Source organism: Corvus moneduloides, chromosome 2, assembly GCF_009650955.1.
Source record: "Corvus moneduloides isolate bCorMon1 chromosome 2, bCorMon1.pri, whole genome shotgun sequence".
NCBI classification, from domain to species: Eukaryota; Metazoa; Chordata; class Aves; order Passeriformes; family Corvidae; genus Corvus; species Corvus moneduloides.
In genome coordinates this window covers 105,762,251-105,785,163 of record NC_045477.1, presented here as the reverse complement: position 1 = coordinate 105,785,163, position 22,913 = coordinate 105,762,251, and the positions used below count along the sequence as shown (strand labels likewise).

General features: G+C 40.5%; 1 long non-coding RNA gene across 1 annotated transcript; it reads left to right on the top strand.

Annotated features, from left to right (window-relative positions):
• Positions 1 to 21,742, top strand: LOC116436719. Its single transcript, XR_004237053.1, has 3 exons — positions 1 to 12; positions 4,584 to 4,588; positions 21,548 to 21,742. It is a non-coding gene; the product is annotated as an uncharacterized LOC116436719 (long non-coding RNA).
• Positions 21,743 to 22,913: the final 1,171 nt, after the last annotated feature.

Below are 22,913 nucleotides of genomic sequence, written 5' to 3'. Positions count from 1 at the left end.
AAGGCCAGTTGTGTGTTAGGCTTCATCACTCCTTGCCCACAGCATGGCTGAGCTGTCTATGAGCTGGTGGCAAATATTCTCCAGCTTTAGCTTCAATGAGATTGAGGGACAGTATAATCCCTACTGAGCAGGCAGGTGATGTTTCTGACTCCCTATCACTGCCCACACAGAGCATGGAGCAAAGAGAGTGGCACAAAAAAAATCCAGCCAACACCTGCCATGAAGCTCATTATTCACTTGTTTAATGACTGCAACTTGTTTGTAGCTGTGTAGGGCATCACATCCACACTTGGAGACAAAACGCTCAACGCCCTTTCATCTTTTCCTAGTACTGTCTCTTTCAGTACTCTTGCCCCACTTTTTTATCTTTTGAGAACTCTTGCTCCACTTGCTTTGATGGAAAGTGGAGAAAAAGGTGATGAACAGAGTTCACTTACAGTGTTTGGTAGAGATTTATGATGCTTCCTCTCATTTCTGCCATAACTCTCTGTGAGTAAAATCAATTATACTTTCTCATTTGGCAGAAGAATCTCACACGTGATATATGGAAACTATTGTCTCAATGTATGTGATCTGAACTCTAACAATTTCATTTCCTTCTCCTTGCTCCTCTGCTTCCAAGCTAACTTCTCCTTAACTGGTTGGCACTGCTCAGTTACAGTCAAAGCAACTTTTCTCACACTGTATTTACCTTTGAAGATCAGTGCTACCTATGCCACCACCCATTTTCCATTTCAGATCTGCAAGGGCCTTATATAGCTTCTCTATATTTTTTTCCAGCCAGTGCAGGAAAAAGAATCACTTCACCCTACAAATCTTATGAGGGTGACATTCTCTCACTCATACAAAGTTACTGGGTAAAATTTATTTTCCATCTTCACACATGACAATTATACTTGTGTTAAAAAAAAGAATAGTAAGCATAAAATTAGCTAGGATTCAATAACATGAGGCCAGATAGAAATATATGGAAAAGATATAATTAACATTCTTGGGACCACAACATAATGGCATTGTAGTGACATAGATTTCTTATTTTAGGGAAGTTATGATTAAGATTTACTTTAGTTCAGCTTAAACTGTATTACAGACTTGAGGAAAATGTGTGGTGGAACTGAGGTCCTCCTCAACGTACTTCGTGCCTTGTACACACTTTTTTAGGTAGAGTATCCCAGGAATCAACACTGAGGCAAATACTGGCTAACATCTTCATTAATTATCTAGATGTTTGGAGAGAGTGCATCCTCTGCGAGTTTGCAGATGATACAAAACTGGGACAGGTTTTACCATAACAGTCAGATGTGCTGCCATTTAGGGGGATCTGGACAGGCTGGAGAATTAGACTGAAAGTTATGTCATGAAATTCAACAAGGGGAAACGCAAAGTCTTGCATCTGGTGAGGAATAATCCCAGGCATCAGGACAGGCTGGGGGCTACAGGCTTGGAAGCAGCATTGCAGAGCAGGATCTGGGGATCTTCAGGGACACCGGGCTGACCAAGATCCAGAAATGTGCCTTTGTGACCAAAGATGGTCAACAGCCTCCTAGGCTGCATTAGGCACAGCATAGGCAGCAGGCTGAGGGAAGGGTCCAGCTCTGGGCTCCCCAGGGGTACTGGAGTGAGTCCAGCAAAGGGCCATGAAAGTGATGAGGATGAGAGACCTGGGAGTGCTTAGACTGGAGAAGAAAATTCTAGGGGAAACTTAACAAGGTGTAGAATGCCTGGTAAAAGAGAATGAAGAAGAGAGTGACAGATTCTGCTCACTCGTGCCCAATAACAGGACAAAAGCCAATGGGTACAAACTGAATACACATGAAATTGCATCTGAACACAAGAAAACAATTCTTGTACTGTGAAGCTGATCAAACACATGATACGTTGTCCAAAGACTTATCTCCACCTTTGGAGATACTCAGGATGCAGTCCTGAGCAAGTTGCTGTTGCTGGCCTTGCTTGAGCAAGGCTTGGACAAGAAAATCTCCAGAGGTGCCCTTTCAGTCTCAGTGATTCTGTGACTCTTCATCTGAATTTTTCTGAAATTTCATCTTTTGGTACCTTGTCAGGAAAAAGTAATGGATTCGCACACCACCTTACTAATCACATAATTTCTCCCCCAAACAGGATTATAGGATCTAACACCAAGAGAGTTTAATTTTCCAAGGCTGCCATCTTGTAAGTAATTAAGCATCTTTGTTTTGTGTGAAAGGCAACATTCATTCAATCTGGAGTTTACTTTAAGGAGTTTGCTTTAAGATATTTACTCCATACTTTCTTGAGTAAATCACTACATCAGAGATTCCAGCCTCTCTCTAAATGTAATGATGCCTTCCCTGAATGCCATGAGATCTGACTCTGGGAGTTCACAAACCACATCTGCACATTATCTGAAATTACAGGAAGCAAAAATTACTTGCTATATTTTTCACTTGAAAAAAAACCTCAAAGTGCACAGAGAGGATATGGTCATCCCTGTTACAGTGGGGATACTGCAACATATGTATCAGACGAGGAGGTCCATGGAAAAGAAATATACATGGACAGATTCTTGATAGATGTTTCAGAGATGTTTATTTCTCCAGCCGCATGGCCGGGATCTGCCGAGGAACTGAGGCAATCACGGGACCCGAGGGTCCTTGCCCGTGCAGGGGAACACAAAACAACCAATGGGGAACGAGGCTGAGCAGGGGCAGGGAAACACCGTGCCTCCCCTCAGGGCCCCTCTCCCCGGGCTACACGGCAGGAGGGAGGGACCCCAACACATTCCCTGCAGCCACTGGCTGATGCATCCCATCATCAGGGAGCATGTCAGACATTCTGTGAGATATGGTGAAGCTAAGGTTTCATATGGGGTATTCTGCATAGCTCTTACTGAGCTGCAACTTCTTAGTCAATCATCTCCAGTCTTTGGACACCTCATGCTCCCAGTGACAGCCCTGCATCAGGACTCTGTGATTCTACTGTGCCCTAGCCTACATGCTTCAGGAGATGTCCTTCTGTTTGAAGTTGCCTTGGGCTCAGCTGATGGCAGTAAGTCTGACCTGTTGTTGAGTCTACATGTTCTACCTTCACTACCATGGCATTGATACCCAAAGCTTTCATGACATTTAACAAAAAAAGGGAAGGAGGGGTTTGGGAGGGGTGTGGGTGGTAACAAAGAATTTGAGTACAGAAATGTTCTGCAGAAAATTAGATCATTTCTTTTACCATGAGTTAACACAAAACCATAAAAAAATACAGAAGGTAGCACATGCTATCTGCAGTCTATCCAACAAGCCAAGTGTAAGTATGGATGTGCTTTTTAACTCTTTCACATTTTTCTGTAGGGTTAATGTCCTTCAGATTAAACAGGTGTGGGATTTTTAGGTGTGAAGTCGTTGCTATAAACGTGTAGGGTATGCCCAGCCACTGCCCTGGAGGGATGTCTGCTGAGATAAGGAGATTGAGCAATCTCCCAGCAGGACCCTTCCCGGGAAGGCAGCTACTCTTCAGTTACGGCGAGAAAAGACAGACCCAGAAGCCTCTGGGAGACCCTGTGCAGATCTTTTGTAACCCATTGGCCTTTACCCTCTGACACCCACCCCCTGTATCCCTATAAAGCCAGCCCTCTGCCCCTGCGAGAGAGAGCTGCTCGTCCCTAGCTCCCCCCTTCACCGGACCAATAAAGCTGCCTCGTGCGGAACCAGCCACACGAGCCTCTCCTCTCCCTGCTCTGGCCTGGAGGCTGCCCTGCAGAGCTGGGCTGGAATCACGAGCTGACAATCACTAAAGAGCTGACAGCTTCTGCATGGGCCCTCCTGCCAGCAGCTGAGGGAAGACACCGGGCCTCGGGAAGGCGATTTCTTTCGGGACCATGTCTCCAGACCAGTCACCTCTTCCTCGGTCAGAGCTACTGACCCCTCACCAGCTGTCATATAAGTGTGTGAGGAAAAATACAAAACAATCTGATCTGAAATAATTGGAAACTGCCTACCTGACTGTAAAGGAAATGAGAAAAACAGAAACTTTGAAAAATTATTTTATGATACCCTAGAAAGTAAGATTCATGTGATATTGCTTGTTATGAAGTATTATGTAAAATAATCTCTTTTGCATAACCTGTACTAATTTCATGTTGTATGTTCAGACTTGACCTTCGGTGCTGGTCTACTGTTATCCACAAAGTCTACTGAAATCATTAGAGATAGGTTCATGCTAACAAGATTTGAAAGCTCTTCTCATCCAGAATGTTTAATTGGACAAAATGCTGTGCAGTTTATCTCCACCTTTAATCCCTTACTTCAATTCCATGGGAGAAAAGCAAATTTCAGAGGACAGAAGGCAGCAGCAGAGCACCCTGGAAGCCTTCCACCATGGATGTGTGAGGACCGTGGTTGTGCTAGGTGCCCACAAAGCCACTTACATTCTTCACGTAATCTGTGAATCTTTCCTTGACTTCAGCAACTCAGCTTTGGATAGGGCACTCACTCTCTCAACTACTGTTAAAAGAATTTCAGATAATTAAAATTGGTTGTCATGGGAACAAAGATTTAGTACCGCTTGAACTCATGGAAAACAGGATTGCTTCCTAAGTCCTCCTTAGCAAGACATGGTCACTCCAACACCATGGACACCACCTCCAACTCTGATCTAAGTTATCAAATCAGTGATCTATATTTGCTGCTGCTTTTTCTGCTGGAAAAGTTTACAGTGACGGAATGACCAGCTAAGACTTCAGATGAGCCTTTAAGAAATTCATTTATGAGTTACTGCAATATGATAAAGTTATAAATCAGCCAGAGGCATTAGTATTTGGATTCAAAATTCATGAAACCACTACTTTTTCTGCTGATCCTACTCACTTTTTTCTCTGTCTTTCCCACTTTCACCACAGAGCTCACAGAAAAGTCATTAGAGATTGGCAGCTCTCTCCTTTTTTATGTGGCCAACTTCCTCCATGAAATCAGTTACTTAACTGAGCTCTCTATTTAAAGATATGTTGGGGCACAGAGAAAAATGCTTGGGTACCTAATTTTAATAGAATACTAAAAATATGGGGTTTAAATCACCTTTGTGATATGATAACTTTTAGCACACACATCACTAATAAATCCTTCATACAATTTTCCTAAACTAGTATTTTACTGCTATCGTTTTTTTTCTTGACCCCGTGTTTAAATTAAATGGCTGCAAATTCATACATTTAAAGCTGAAGAAAATGCACAGAGAGAACTTACGAATTTGCCATTGAGTCTCAGGAAATGGAGCCTGGTGCCAGAGCAGTAGAAATGCAAGGCCCAGGGTTATGAGCAGGTCTCTCTATGATATGAGTATTGGCAGAACGACTGTACCTCTCAGACAAAGCTATTATATCAAATCCCAATATCAAATCCCAATATCTTCACTTTTCAAGGCAAGGGAGATTAAGAGCTGACATTTCAAGACCAAGTCAGAGAACCTACTGATTAAACACTAATCCAAACTGTCCTTTCTCTGCCATAGTCACAGCAGAGAGTGAGCTATATTAAAAGGAGACTATAATTCTGTTGACTGATTTGCAGAGCTGTTGCATATTTCCCAAGGTTATGACATAAGAGTTTGCAGTGAAACATGGAAGACCAGTTTTGGTGTGTCCCAACATGAGAACAGAAAATACTGCATACTCTGTTCTAGCGATAGCTAGTTAGCTTTGTACCTGTAGATCACTTATGTTCTCACAAATTTTATTCTTGAAATATATCACCCAAACACAGATGTCCTCAAAGAAACCTTGAAAAGAGATTTTTAACCACTGTTAGGCTGATTCAACTAGTAATATCTCTTCTTTTCTTGGGGTTGGATGCAGCCCTCCTTTGATGTAAGAGTATATTCTGGCAGATGACCTGGTACACTTAATTGATTCATCATAATCCATCTCTGAAGTCATTATGGTCAGCATTCAGATAACAGAAACCCAGGGATTAATCAATCTGTGCAAATAGTAAAATTTTGAAAACCAGATGCTAAGATGACTCTTTGACTTCACATTCATGCATTTGTCTGTTTTACTGTTTTAAGAGAGAAATACAGAATTTTTTGCAAAATAGGTGCTAATTCATTGCAGAGCTGTTTCCTGCACTGCATTTTAGCAAAATGCTTGGCCAGAATCTTACATTGTTTGGGGACCAAAAAGATACCAATTATTGTAAAACTAAGCAGATGTGAGAAAAATACCAGCTCGAGATATTTGAAACTGTCCTTTGCAGAAAATCTTGTGGAGTGTAATTCCCTTATAGAATACTCTTTTCTGTGATTTTGTTCAAATCATTGCACTTACATTATACCAAGAAAATATTATCTTTTCTGATTTTAGCTTTAAAGAGAAACCATGGCAATATCTAAATGCTTGAAATATTACCCCTGAAGACTATGTCCATGATTTCTTGTTCTTATTGCAGCTGTACTGAAGGAGTGATTACCCAGACAGCAGGGGTTTGGTTGAGCTCTCTCCTTGTCATTAGAGTGTTTACATCCAAATCACCAACCTTTCTGTCAAGTGTGTCAAGCACAGGGCTTTGAGAATGGCAGGAAAGGAGTGTAAAAGTACACACAAACACCCCACTCACCCTTTCTTGTTCCTGCTTGTTTGGGGCTCTTTTTTTTCACCTTATATCAACAAATTCAGAATTCATCAGTCCAGCGAGTAAGAAACACAGGCACATAAATAACACACACCACATTTTATGGAACATCAGTTGCATGCCTCTATGTTCATTTTTACTGCAAACAATTAATGAATAAATTACTGAATGAATTTTCAGACTAAGAATTGAAGCTACATTTAAATTCCTTCCAGGCAAAAACCTGATCACAAGGCTTCACAGCTTTCCTGTTGTTGACATTTTCTTGCTGGCGAGTGTGAAGCAACCACACTCAATGGCTCATAACTGGATCTGCCTGGGGTACTGCAGCAGTGAGATGACTTCTTGTCAATCTTTTTGGCTTTTTGGAGCTGAATTTTATTTCCTTACTCCAAAGATACAAGGACACACTGAACCCATTCCTGTACACTGAACATGTGCTCCAATCAGCATATAAAACAGCTTTGCCTTAAAATTGTGTAGAAGTGTGGTGTGTATCAAAGACGTATGTACAGGGCTGCTGGGCATGAGAGAAGGACCCCCAGACTCATTTGGACGAAGAGCAGGAGACAAGGAGAGATAAATGAGGGCACCTCAACTGGCATCAGGTCCCGTTGTGTGGAGAAGCAAATCAAGACCCTAGATCCCACATAGACATCTATATAGAGACGCCTAAATTCAGGAAATTAATTAAATATTTGTAGATGGAATCTCATTGTTCCAGTAAAAGGATTTCATCTTCAGTGCAACTTTTTAAAATGTTTTCATAAGAGCAGGAAATAAATTTTATAAAAATATTATTTTGTTAAAATTTGCCACCTCCCCATGATACTACAGAACCCATTCTCTATTACCAAATTCTTCTACCCTTCTCAGTGGAAAAGGGAAACTGAAACCAATGCTATCCCAATTAGACCCTTCTGCTTCTTGCAAAATATGATTGATAAAGACTATACTGGCGTAAAGTCCCTGAGGGCTAAATACCTCTGTTTGCAAAAATCTCTTTAAGCTGCTGCTGCCTTACTCTCTCATTCCCACCTGTCCTTGATGTAATTTATACAGGCCCAACTAATGATTGCACTGACCTGAGGAGGGTCACAAAGTGCTGCAGAAATTAGAAACTGAAAGGATCATGTCTCAAAAAGGTTTTACTAAAGACTGTTTTCATGCAGACCTCTGCCCTGGGAACTCGGGTTTCTTACTGAGTTGCAAATGAAATTACCCCTGTTTCCTTGAACTCTTCTCAGATCTCAGCTGGTTTGGGAAGGGTGACACCTGTTACTCTGCTTCTACATCAGCATGGGATCTCACCCCGGAGATCTCCCATTTGAGCAGTAACCAAATATAATCTCTGTTTCAACTGCGTGATGCTATGAGATCAGTGTCTGACAGGGAGTCTCTGGCTTGAGAAAAAAGGCTGGATGTGATGAGAACTTTCTTCTTATTCACATCTGTCACTTTTATCTCAATCTGTGAGTGAACATCTTGTTTTCACCAACTGCAAATTTCAAGATTTCGGCTTTTGCTTTGCAAGAAATTCCACCGAAGCCACAGATAAGGTGCAACATAGACATGCTGATTACCAGCTCTTCCCCCAGAAAACAGAAGAGATGTAGACATCACAGAAAATGTAACATTTTTTGTCCCCTTTACATTTCAAAAATTGGGAACTTTTCCTATCAGTGAAGCGCTTTCTGAAAAGGCATTCTGCTTTGGAAGAGAACAAAGCCCTACCCTGTGCTATCCAGTCCTGTGAGATGAACCAAAGATACACAGGCATTCTGCAGTTCACAGTGAGTTGTGCTGGTTCATCCCATACAGAGGGGGCTTTAAACTGTTTTCTTAAAGAGCCTTCCAGCATGAGGCAAGGTAGAGATAAGACATACATAAAATGAATACATAATATATCCTTAAGTGAAAAAAAACCAACCTAAAAACCAAACAAAAAATCCCAAAACCCAACAGCCAGGCATATGCTTTGACTACTAAGAGCATCTCTGAAAGAGCTGCTTATTTAGGGCTCAGCCAAGGCCCCTTTGCAGTATCTATACTATTCTTGGGTGCTGATTAAAGAGTGCTGGAATTTATAACTATGCTAAATTTTTTATATTTAGAGGTTGACAGCATATAAAAGAACTTTAGAAACAGGAAGACTCATTCATGTCTCCTTCAGTCTGTTAACTTTGTCAGCTGTATATAGGTGGTCTGAGAGACAATTTCAGTAGTTTAATTGGGCAATGGCTATGAGTGAATAGATGGAGAATATTCAGATCTGCAATCTGACTTTTGCCACTTTTGTTGGCCACAGAGAAGCCAAGAAGGGCTATGTCTGAATGGTCCTTTTAGGGGGAATAGCACTTCCCATGTGAGCACTAATAGGAACCACTTCTGCCTTCTCCCTTTCCCTACGTGTTAATCCTTTTTTAATCCATCCATTTGATTAAACAGAAGGAGAACGCAAACTCGTCAAATATACCTGTAATATATGAAGGTGCAGCTTCTCCTAACTTATGAGAGATTGCATCGCGTTCCACTAAAGATAGATTTGGCTTCTGGTTTGTCCAGAATACATTTTCCTTCATAATTTCATTCCATTTAATCAGAGTAGTGGGTTGAGTGGTACAGGAGAAACATTAAATGATTCTCAAAAGTGTAGAGAACATGGTAGCAAGTGTGCCAAAGCTATTCCATTTTCTCTTGTCCCCCAAACGTGGTAGCTGCCATCCACTCTCTCAGAATGATTATGGAGTGGTCATAGCTGCAAACAGATGAAGTAGACCATTAAGACAGGTCAGAAAGGACACCTGGACATTAAGACTGATCATCTCTAGCAGTAACGCCCAAGTTTATAGCTTTCTATACCTTTCTCTGGAAAATATTTATGAAGGGAGAGGCTCCCATCCCCAGGAGTTACATTGCCTGCAGCAGGAATTATCCACTTTGGATGGCCATTGTTTACTTACAAATATTTACAACTTTCTCTCCAAGAAAAACAGCATCTTTCAACACAGCAATAATCTATTGAATTCCTTATCTCTTTAAAGTTGCATTTTTCAGGGAATGAGGAAAGGGCAAGAGGAGAAATATGACATACTGCCAATTTTCTCTTGAGCCATATCTGTAATGTACTCCGTGGGATCCTGTTACTTTAGGCAGCCACTCACAATTGAGGAATTGCAGCATGTCATCTTTAATTGGCATATCATAAAATAGTTTTTAAAACATTGAACATTAGGGGATTTAAATCTCTTTAATGCTTCTGGATGGCAATCTTTCAAGGTTCATACTGAGGTCAGATCCTCATAATAAATAGAAAGAAGGCAAAAAAGCAGTAACACAAATTAATGGTATCTATTATAGAAAAAGTTTGAAACAGTTGAAATAAGATCTCTGTGAGTTCTGAGTTTCCAAATAAGCCACAGCACTAAGTGGAAGGAAGGAGAAGAAATTTCTATTCCTTCACCATGCTGAGTTAAAGTCATTTATTGCTTTCCAAGGAAAAGATTTTATGTATTTCAGTACAGGTAGATCCAGATGTGTGAAATCAAACCTACACAAAGGAAGGACCCAATCTAGCCATCAGATTTGCATAGACTGAGGTACAGCAATATGAAAACCATGGAACTGCAGTAACAGAAAGATACTCCCAAGGAAATGAGAGTGTTACTATCAGAGATGGTAATATTCAAGATATTTAAGAAACTCAGGTACACATTGCAATGTGAGCTAGCTGGGGGATGTAGTAGCTGTCTTTTCCTAAATATCCAGAATAACCATGTAATTTCCAGAAGTCTGTGGGTATCTAAGAAACACACATAGAGATAAGTATTGGAAAAAGTGGTTATTTTAATTAATTTAATTTCCCTAGCAAATTCTTTGTAAGGTAAAAACAACACTCAAGATGTTTATATAACTGAGTTTGCTCAATATGCAAGTATTTGAAAAATTATGTAGGCACTCTGTGTCCTTAATGAACAGTTTCAAAAATTGAAAAGCTCGGTCAAAAATTGGCATCCATAAACTTAGCAACACATATCTGGACTTCAGTGAGCCAGGTCTGGCATGAGGAAGATCCTTTTAATAGCACTTTTTTTCCTGTTATCACAGAGTCGGTCAAATAGAATCTTGTCAGAATACTTTTTTTTTAGTATCCAAAATAAAAATACTATTACATAAATCTGTTTTTATTTTATTAAATCCTAGCACAGGTGATAATGGTGGGGGGTTTTTTAAATTGAGATTTACTTTGAGAGTGTTTTGGTATGTTTTAATGTCTGACCTAAGCTTATTTGCATTAGTTTGCAGCCATTATTGTTGTGCAAAGTTCTTGAGTGCATGTATTTGTAAGTACCCTTGCACAGTGCATAAGTACCAAAAGTTTCCATAATAAATGCTAGTTCTTGGAGTAGCAAATTCATTCTTGATTATATAAAACATTTTTCCTCATTTCATCTGAATTATTCCAATCACTTAACAGCCTTTTTCTGCTTATATTAAAAGGATAAACAAGTATGTCACTCGTAATTACTGTAATCTTTCTGTCCAAAATCTCAGTCACAGCTGATTGAAGTTTTAGAAACTTCAAATTCAAGAAGAAAATGTCTCCAATTGCATATTACCTACACACAAACTATAACTGCCAAGTTGCTCTCAATATCCTATAGACAGAGAAACTTCCAGTGTTTCCTTTTCACAGACCCTTCCCCAATTCTAAAAGGCATTTTTCCATAGAATCATGATGACTTCTATATTTAAGGAAGTCCATCTGTTATGAATTAAATTATTTAAGTGGCCCCTTTTCTCAGACCAAGTTTGTATTTAGCAGCTTTCCAGGAGCAGCACCTGGTGTTCATCCAGACCAAGCCTACAGCTGGGAGTGATAAAAGTCAAGGACTCTGACTAATGGTCTGTAGTGACCAGACCAAGGTTGAATCAACCCTTCATACACTGAATCAATATTTGAAAGTTAGGCTCAAACTACAGCAAAGCCAAACTGGGGACTTCTGTCCTGTCCTTCACAACAGAATGAATGATAGCATAAATAGTTTAGATACATGCTTTAAGGAAAAAAACCAAAAAAACAAGTTTCCTTCAGCAAACTGAGCATATACTCAATTTACAACTGAAAACTATTACTTCTTAAACAAAATGAATAGAAACAAAAGAATACCTTTGAAGGCAAATTGTATGGAAAACAGCCAGATACAAAATTGAAGGACCTTGATATCTAAAAAGAAAGCTTGAAGGACTGGAAACACTTTAAAAGCAGCCTTGTGAAAGTTTTGAAACTTCCTTAAACAACAAAAAAATTCATGACTGCCTGATCAGCTAGAATCAGCGTAGCAAGAAACTCATCAGCCAAGTATGAAGAGGAAGTTGCACTGTCTGGACACCAAGGTTAGGAAAAATGGAAACTACATATAAAAAAATGTAATTTGATAACTGCAGAGAGAAAATCAGGGAAATGCCTGGTTGCAGGGTTAAAGCATGGAGAGGATTGAATAGAGTTGAGATTCTGCCAAGCAATAAAATTATAAACTAATAGGTGACTTTGGGGAGATGAGCTTTATTAGCTCAAGATTGGGATAGCTGAAAGTAAAGAGAAAAGAATCATCTTGAATCAGAATCACCTGAAACAAAAATTTGGCATTCTCTCTAATGTTTCCCTATATAGTCATTGTCAAACTGTCTTTAAGCACCCCTAAAACCACTCTTCCTTTCTGTTTAGCTTTATGAGAGACCAAATACACACACCTCAGCATAAGGCTTCAAGGAAAAACTTATTACCAGGGTACAATAAAGAATCTGAAGACAAGGACAGGAAAAAAATACCTACCAGATGAAAAGCCATAAACAAGGTGTAAGGGCAGGTGATGCCCAGTGCTTTGGGTATGCTTCAGAGCAGGGAGTATCTGTATTTTTGTTCAGCATCTGCCAGGATGATGGTCTCCACAGTGAAAATACTACCATGTACATTAATGATATCTGATCTTTCACTGGAAGAAAATCTATTTACTCATTGAATTAGTTAGCTGCAAAAGTAGCATTTCAGAAGTCCCAAGGCCATTTGCTCACAACCTCTAAGGGTGCACATCTGTACTTGGGAGAGACTGAGATAAAAAAGCATCTTAAATGGAACTTTCCTTCCAGGAAGAGATGTCAGTTTGACACAAAAAGTCACCCTGGGACTTTCATGAAAACAGGTGCACACATCTCAGTGCAAAATTTCCTAACGGTAAGTCTGACATAAAGGTTATCTTGGAATATACCTTTCCAACCAGCCTGGATCACTGCTCCGTGCATCTGTCCCAGCTGTCAATTTGATATTGCAATGTTTTAAGCTTCTTTCACAGAGACATCATGTGTGGGGCTTTGCTAAGGCCTCCTCAGTTTAGTGTGCATCACTTTGTTGCAGAAGAGCAGCTGAGTAAAAAGCCCAGGACATACAGTAGAGGAACAAGGGCATTTAGCAGAAATGCCCCAAAATAATTTATGTGCATAGTTAACAAGCTTTACAAAGCTTCCACAAAAAACACAGACACTGCTTTTATGAGCTCCACAGATGTTCTGAAGACATTACAGTGGTCTTGACTGAAGACCATTGCACATTGAGGAGACAGCAATCCCCATAGCAGCTAGCTCAGGCCCATGCTGTGCTGTGCAATGCTGTCCTGCAAGCCCAGCCTGGCCTTCAGGCAGTGTTGTGCACACAAAGGTCTTGCAGGATAAACTCAGCCAGTTTGTTGTAACGGAGCAGCCTGCAGGCAGCTTCCACTTGGTACCAGGGATTAGGCCACCACCCTAACACCACCTTTATCAATAACAAGAAATTCCTAAGTTTGACAGTAGAAATTATGAATAGAGCCATTTTCTTGTAAGAAAATTTATAATACTTCAAATGATCAAAATGACCCAACCTCTTCTACGGGCAAGGTCTGCACTATGTGGATCAGAAGCCCCTTCAACTGCATGAACTGTGGTTTCTGGCATCTAAAGGAATGTAAGATTATTGATACTAGTTTATCCTCCAGTGTTAGTGCTAATAAATAGCATTTTAAATTATGCCTTATGGAGTCTGAGTGCCTTTCTTACAAGGATCATAATGGACCATCACCTCCAGGACAGGAAATCTCTTTGATTCTCAAAATGAATAAGATAACCACATCCTTTTTAAAAGAGATAGAACAGTTAAACTCTGCCCTTGCCAACTGCAATCTATATTTAAGAACAGCAATGCATGGGAGTCTTCACGTGGATTACTAAAACAGGATTCCTCTTCTCTATAATAAGCCTTCTAAAACTTAGTCATATCACCTTAAGCCAAAGCTTAGATTCCCTATATACTGAGCAAAGAGGTGATTCTGTACAGCAATCCATCCCTTTTTAAGATAGGTATCTGGAAAAGGCAAAATTAAGCTTCCTCTGCAGATGCACTTAGTGTGTCCATAGCAGCCAAGCCTGATCTTCAGCCAGCTTAAATTTCGTATCTAACTGTTATGGGTTCAAAGTTTAGTGAGGTAATTTATACTGCCAGTTGGTACTGACAGAGAAGTCAGAACATGTTGGAAGCAAAATGTTTGCAACGTACTAAAGACAGGATAACTATAGCCATCTGGTTTTTTGTATTAATAAAAAAAGATTCTGAGAAATACATTTTTCCATCTGGTACTGCTGCATTCATTCACTTTGTTATACCCTCAGTTTGCTCCACACAGTTTTGCCTGCTTCTTCAGGTTGTAATGAATGATTCATCTGCTGAACAGACCAGAGAGATGTATTGCCCTGTCCATGACTGGTACAACCCACCTCTTGTTTATGCCCACTCACACTCTTCATATGCTTGCAGGCATTTGTTGTGACCTCAAGAACTGATTATGAATAGGTGATTGATCTATCAGGACATCACAGTTTTCTGTAAGGAGCAGGCTGTTTGAGATAAGGCTGCTGCAGACAGAGTTGAAGATAAAGGATTAGAAAAGTACAAAAGAGTTGTGGTGCAACAGGAACTTCTTTGCATATAGTGCATTTGCTACCATGTCATGTTGATAACATGGGTCTCAAGTTTGTGCCCCAGCTCAAATTTTTTCATGCTTTTCCAAGCCTCTAAGTACACTCTTGTCTGGAGATTGGAGTGGTGGTGTACCATTGGAGAAGCATGGGCCTTGGGATGCAGGGAGGAAAGGAAAGTTCCTGAGCACAGATCTTTGGAGGCTTTATGGACACAGAGTCACTCGGCTTGAGGAACTTGATGATGAATTCAAGCAAAGCTACCTAAAGGTATGAGTGTGTGTGTGGGCAGACACATCTCTATACACACACCTAAGCATACATTCAAGCTGGACAAAAAGAAAGGCATTTTTAACCATTTCTGTAATATAATATGTATGCTTAAAATGCTTTTGATCCATAATTTAGTGACTCAGTTACATATTAACAGTTTTCTACTATTTGACCAACTCCAAATATAATGCTATGCACACACAAAAACAGATTGTTTCAATCTCCTACTTAAATAAACTGTCAAGTCTAACAACTCAAGAGGAAATAGTTGGATTAAGACTCTGTGTTCCGCTAACTTTAAGTATTTCTCTAACTTACTGTCTTAGATCAGAATTCCTTAGTGATAATTGAATGAAATCCATCCATACTTCTTCTCTTCTCCTGTACTTCCTTCTTGCTTTCAAGAAAATAAATGATAGAAATGTGCCTGGAAGAATTCTCTGCCTACCTCTGTTTTGGCTGTTTTACTGCAGGGCTTATCTTTGGTCCAAATGCTGGAATTCACTAGGCTTTTTCTTTTTGCACCAGATACTTCCCCCTTACAAGAAATTGGACAATCCCAGCTCCATCTGCCATGAAACGCAAAAAACAGGAATGTATGTAAGCATGCCAGTCACATTGCTTGGCCACTTTCCAGGCTGTTGGGTATTGTCCAACTTGAACATGGGTCTACTGCATCCCTAACTGGCTGAAGGTGAGCTGAGCTCAGAATACCTCCTGGTAACCCAGACTGTCACCTCTTCAACCAGACCAGGTTCTCTCTACTCATGACATGTGAACAAGTATCTGGTGAGACAGTCTCTTCCTCTAAAGAATGTTTCAGAACCCAGTCTAAACCTGCCTCTCCATGAATGCTTCCAAGTAAAATTGTGTACAGAGAAAGAGTGGCCTTGAGAAAAGCTCAATTAAGGATTAATCAAGGATTAGTTGATGATATAGATATGATAAGAATTTCCTTGCTCCTCTACCTCCTTTTAGGTTTCTACAGTCTACAAGTGGATGCAATCTTAAACCTGAGTGTCAGCGATTGAATCGCGGACCTGGACCAGCAGGGAATCTGAACTTTTTTTTAAAGGAATGAGCTGGTTTTATACACTTTTCTAAGGCACAGTATTTCCTTGAACGGCATGACCTATCCCGTGTTGCCACATCAGCAACACACTTTCTCAATGTCCTTTCATGGGGTGGTCAGTCACTGTTCACTCCTCTGGCAGCTCCCGGCAGGCTCCTCTCGGTAGGGGTCTGCTGTGTGACACCTCCTCCCCCCAGGGTCCGGGGGAGATAAGCCTCTTTGTGCTGCCATGTGCCTCCGCAGGCAGGTTTTACAGCTCACAGCTCAATTCTCTCTTATAATTCCCCATACCTGAGATATAGAATAAAAGAGAGTTACGTTTCACTGTGGGGATAAAAGCAACGGACTCAACAGATTTTATTAAAAATCTTCTGATTGCAACACTACATTTACCAAAGGCTGATTCTCTGGAACCTAAGCACACTCAGCAAACTAGCACTTGAACCCGCCTTAGTACTCCCAGGACAACCCTCATTGACAGCCAGAATCAGAAAGAAGGAGTTAATGCCCTAGAGGGAAAAAGAGAAATATGGTGAAAGTACTGGATTTTAGTTAGGAGATTAGAAAAAAAAAATATAAGCCAGGACAAAGAACTGGAAAAAAGTATAACTAGACTTATGACCTTCCCTGAAATACTGACAGTCAAGTAAAAAAAGCAATCACAGTAATTCACAGACCAGAAAATCCCAGGATCATGCTCACTCAAGGAGGCAGGTTTTTAATTGATCACCTACATTCATAACACAGTTGAAGGTATTGTAGGAAAAAAAAAAAAAATTATACCCAGCTCCTCCAGTAACAGCCAACCAAGGAGCACAAGAGCTGGTGGATGTCCTTAAGCCTTTCAGGAGCTGTGTTAGTGGCTGTCCTGGGTCCCTGATCCCCCACTCCAGCCACTGAGGACCTCAAGGTTGCCATAGTGTCCCTCTCCTGGCTCTATGACTGTACCCAAGCTGCCTTATGCCATGCTCAAGAGGCTCTGTCATGTACTCAGCTCACCAGCACAACCCAGGGTCAGCCCCTAAGGCACCCTGCTTGCAGTGCTACTGCCAGGAAGACAGAAACCTATCCTTGTGCTGGCCCTCTTGCACCCCCCAGCCCCTGGTTTGAACATATTCTCCTGGCAACTCAAATACATTCATGACAGAAATTGCAGCATTACAAAATTAGAACTCACAAAACCATCTACAATGCCATTTGCAACATCATTTCTTTTAGTGTTTAGACACACTTTATACTCACATTTGGGGAAAAAAATTCATATTCAAGGTCAAAATTTTCTCGAATACAAAGACCTTATCCCTTCCTGTAGCAGTCCCAAAAGACACACAACTCATTTTGCTGTTTTGTCTGCACCATGCCATTTTGTCAGTTCAACAGACTCTTGAATTGTTTGCAGCCTGTAAAACCTATTTTGTTGCTAAGGTGATCAGCTCTTCAAAACACCACTACCAGATCAAAAAAACCAAAACAAAATAAAAAAAACTCAACACATCCGAGGTCTGATGATTTTGCTATGATTTTGCCCAATTTCACAAGAAAATTTTTCTACATTTAGAACCTTGAGAGATAACTGGTGGCTCAAGTCAAGAGCAAAATGCCAAAAAGATGTTTCTTCTGTGCCCTGCAGCTTTAAACTGGTACATAAATCACTCTAACAAAATGAATGGAACACAACTCCCTGAAAAGCTTAGAAACTTCAGAAACACATGATGCTCAAAATTTATATTTGCAGCAGATTTATTTTTAATGTGACTGTCAATTGACAGTTGGTTGACAATTCCATGAGTGTCACTGCCCAGCTCAGCACTGGTGAGACAACAACTCAAATCCTGTGTTTGGTTTTGGGCCCCTCAGTTCAGGAAGGACATTGAGGTGCTGGAGCAAGTCCAGAGAAGGGCAACGGAGCTGGTGAAGGGTCTGGAGCACAAGTCTGATGTGGAACAGCAGAGGGAGATGGGGCTGTGTAGCCTGTGGAGAAAAGGAGGCTCAGGGTGAGACATTATCACTCTCTACAACTCCCCGAAAGGAGGCTGTAGCCAGGTGGAGGTTGATTTCAGGTAAAAAGTGACAGAACAACAGAAAACTAGCTCAAGTTTTACCAGGAGAAGTTCAGACTGAATATTAGGAAAAATGTCTTCCCTGAAAGGGTTATAAAGCACCAGAACAGGCTGTCCAGGGCAGTGATTGAATCACCAGTCCTGGAGGTATTTAGAAGACAGGTAGATGTGGCACTGAGGACATGGTTTAGTGGTGGACTTGGCAGCCACTGCTAGGCAAGTGGTTAGAATCTATTATCTAAGAGGTCTTTTTCAATCTAAAGGATTCTATGGTTCTGATTTCAAACCATCAACTTACAAGTCTGCTTCACTCAACAACTATTTTCAATATGCATTGGAAATCAAAAGGTAATAATGAAGATAAATGTGTTATTTTTCTAAAGATGAGACATCAAAGAGAAGCTGTTCTTACATGGAGAATAATAAAGCCTCACAGAAGAGTAAGTTAGAAAAATTCATATCTTCCTCCTGTACTTTCATGCATGGGTGAATATGGACATAAACTTGTCAGCCTTGATTGTAACTTTTTAAGAAAACACAAGTGCTTAATGAAAAGATTTCCATGGAGTATCAAGTAAATGAAAGGACAAAGAATCAATAGGGAGAGATAAAGCCATGGTTTACCCAATATGATCACTGCAAGCTCATAGGCTGTTTCATTCCCTCACAATTCTTGATTGTGTTTTCACATTATTGATTTTGCAATGAAAAGCTAGATGGAAATTTAGTGGGACTTACACACTTCTTTTACAAGCCTTTACTATTTATTAGTATACTGCTTTCAAATTTAGTGTTAAAATTAAGCTGGGAATAGAGTATTTATCACTTTATTAACACTGTAATCTAAAGGAACAGTCAGATCCTTGTTGCATCACCTTGACTCCATATCCCTATGATATATCTCCATTTTATATCTAGAGAACCTCTCATTCCTCAGCACACTGGCAAAACCAAAAGAAAGCAAATTATTTGCAATGGTTTAGTTTGCAAATTGCATTCAAAACCTAGCATGCATGTCATTGGATGTTGTTGGTCAATATTTACATAAAATGTTTTCATTCAACATCACCAAAACGTATTGGTTTTGGAAGTATCAAAGACATTGGCTCAACTAGATGGAAAAATAGACTCAAATGCAGATCTTTTAATGCCAATAAATATTCTTTATGTAAGTGTTCTCACAGGTAATGCACCTTTCATTTCAATATTGATTTATTTCCATCTCGTTCAACTCTATGGTTATTTGTTATTTGAACTGTCATACTGCTGTAACATTCCAGTCATCAGCCATAACCCCACTGACTAAAGACTGAACAAACAGGACATATATCTGCCAAGTGGCCCTGAGAGAATGAGTTCGCCTTTAGTCACAGATAAGTAAAGTGTATCCCTGAACACTCAGAAGGAAGTACCAAAGAGAAAAACCAGCATTTGGTACAAGAGAAAATATGTTTGGCTGTCTTCTTAGGGACCAGAGCTGAGTTTGTTTTCTGATGAAATTATTCAAAGACAGTGCATGCTGATAGGGTCATAAAACAGCTACTGAAAACCCAGAGAAGGTTAAAGGAATTGTCTCCAAAAAACATGATTAGAGAGTAGGAAAGTAGCCCAGAAAGGACAGAGTCCCTGGGGAAGGGCAAGAATTAAGGTAGGAAAGCCTGGTTAAACACACTGCATGAGCCTGACAGCTTGAATAAGATAAGCTGACTGTGGATCTGAGATGCAGCTGCTGTCATCAAAGGCCTTGGTGAGAGAAGTTTTAGAGATATGTCAGGGATATTGGAAAGACTGGAGATGGGATGAAGAAAAGAGTTTAGAGTAATAACAAGCTTAGGAATGGAGGAAAAAGGTCTGGGAAGGGGTTAGAATGGTAGGTGAGGGTTGTGGGTGGGTTTCTTAAATGGAGAAAATGGGGCAACACTTCAGCTAACACTCAGGAGCACAAGAAAGGCATCTGAAGACACTGGGAGATAACAGAAGCAAAATGGAGAAAAACAAATGAGAGGTTTATATTTGTGAATGGAAAGGAGTGATAGAAAGATAAAGAAATCAAAGTCCAGAGAATACCTGTAATGTCGAAGTCATCTCTTTGAAGAAATTAATGAAAATTTAATTGTAGAGAAGGAAGTGGAGGCAAGAGGAGTTATATGGAGACAAGACAGTATTAGTAGTCCTGAGGGAATAAGGTTCAGGTTTTTTTAATCATCCACCCAGGGCTATTTTCAGAATAAACATGTTTTATCTGGTGAGGGAGAGTTTAGGACCCTTCATGAAGTGTCTCTTGTTTTGTACTCTCATCACTGAACACAGCAACACCAGAGCAGGAACTTATGTCCATGCGGGAAAAACACAGGCACTTTCCCTGTCACAGATCCTTTTCCAAATGAATTTGACACATCTACAACCTGACTATGTGTAGAGACAAGTTTATTTGAGAAAACTGAGCAGTATTTCAGTGCCTATGGCAAGGAGATTTTGTAGTAAACCCTCTATACTTGGTACTGCTCTGCTCCCAGAAGATTCTTCAAGTATTTTGAGAAATAATTTATGTCCTCTTTAATGTGAAATCCTGTGATATGGTCTTTGTGTTTGCAGAAGACTGTCACAACAGTCTCCGAGCTAGTGGTACTCCATGATTGCACACATATATTTTGCTTCACAGAAATGCCAATTACGTGTTTTCTTTAAACACCGGAGGCAGCTAAAACTTTTTGGATGTCTGTATTAAAGAAAATATAATTCACTCATATCTTTTGCTGCTTAAAAGCAGCAGGTGAACTACAAGCATCTTCTGTGTGCTTGATTTCTTTGAAACTCAAACAGCCATAAAATATCACTGAAAAAAAAATAACAACAAAAAAACCCCAACAACAACAAAATCAAAACAAAACAACAAAAAAAAAAAAACCAAACAAGATTGTTTCAGAACTTTATGAATCAGGCTTTACCAGAAATATCTTCCTGAGTTCAAACCCCACCTTGGGGCTAGAAGGAAGTGTTCTTTTTCTTATTATCCCTATCAAGCACACTCAAAAATATCCCTTTTTTTTCTACTGCATCTGTCAAAGATTCTGTGATGCTTTTTAAAGGAAAGCATTCATTGCATTTACAATTCTAACAAATTCTACAAATATGTAACTTAATCATCAAGCTAATTATCATTTGCAGTTCACTATGATTCCTGAAGAATGTATAGCTGCCTAAGGTATCAAAAGAGCTCATAATTTTTGTTTAAAGATACAATTACCCCATTTGTTTATATATATTTTTGTTTAATATAATTTCTTCCATTATGTTTAAAAATATAATTCCCCAAATTAGAGAGATAATTGTCTCATCTGTGTAGACAAAAATTTTTCTGCTCTTTCATTAAGTCCTGTTTAATATCTTAATCAATGATGTGGATGAGGACTTCGAGTGTACCCTCAGCAAGTTCCCAGACTACAATTTGGGTGGCAGTGTTGATCTGCTGGAGGGTAGGAAGGATCTACAGAGGATCTGGACAGGCTGGATCAACAGGCTGAGGCTGACTGTATGAGGTTCAATAAGGTGAAGTGCCAGGTCCTACACTTGGGTCACAATAGCCCCAGGCAATGCTACAGGCTGGGGGAAGAGTGGCTGGAGAGGGGCCCAGCAGAAAAGGACCTGGGGTGCAGGTCGACAGACAATGAACATGAGTCAGCTGTGCCCAGGTGGCCAGGAAGGCAAATGGCATCCTGGACTCTATCAGGAATGGTGTGACCAGCAGGACCAGGGCAGTGATTGTCCTGCTGTACTTGGCATTGGTGAGGCTGCACCTCAAATCCTGTGCTCAGTTCTGAGTCCCTCATTTCAAGAAAGACATTGAGGTGCTGAAGCCTGTCCAGACAAGGTCAACAGAGCTGGTGGAGGGTCTGGAGACTAAACAATATGAGGAGCAGCTGAAGGAGCTGAGGTTGTTCAGCCTGGAGAAAAAGAGTATCAGGGGAAACCTTATCACTCTCTTCAACTCCCTGAAAGGAGGGTGTAGCGGGGTGGTTTCTTCTCCCAGGCAGCCAGTGACAGGATGAGAGGAAGGAAATGGCCTCAAGCTGTTGCAGTGGGGATCCTGCAACACGCATATATCAAACCAGGAGTCCCGTGGAAAGGAAATATATATGGACAGAGAGATTCTTGATAGCTGTTTCAGAGATGTTTATTTCTCCAGCCGCATGGCCGGAGCTCTGCTGAGGAACTGTTCCAGTCACGGGACCAAGGGTCCTTCTGCCCGCGCAGGGAACACAAACCAACCCATGGGAATGAGGCTGAGCAGGGACAGGGAAGCCCCGTGTCTGTGCCCTCAGCGCCCCTCTCCCAGGGCTACATGGCGGGGGAGGGACCCCAACACCTCACCCGTTTTATTTTAATAAAAGGAGAATGAAAACAACTGGATAAACATAACAAGAACAGTTTCAAAACAAAACAAGCCACCCTCCTGAGTCTTTAAATGTCCAAACAGATTCTCTGGAACATCTTAGGGCTGACAGAAGGGAGACAGAATTCTCTGAGCATGCTTTGTGGGGAAACTGAGGCAGGAGAGGGTTTAACTTCTTCCCTTCCCCTTTTCATCCCCCACTCGGCATTGGAAAGGGATTTTTGGGGAAACAATTGGCAAAAGCATGGTTTTGTGAGGGAAACCATGGATGAAAAAACGGATTGGGAATACACTGGGGGTAATAGGACATAGGGTAAAAGGGAAAGGTGGGATTAGGAAAGGGAAACTGTAGGGGGGACTTACAATAGAGATACTGTCTAACATGACTACGATTTTTTGCATATATACTGCCTTTTACAGGAACACCATCAGGCCCAGTGACCTGCGATGCTTGTAACCCTTTTCTCCCTAGTACAATATTAAATTCCACCACCTCTCCATCTCCCAAGCTT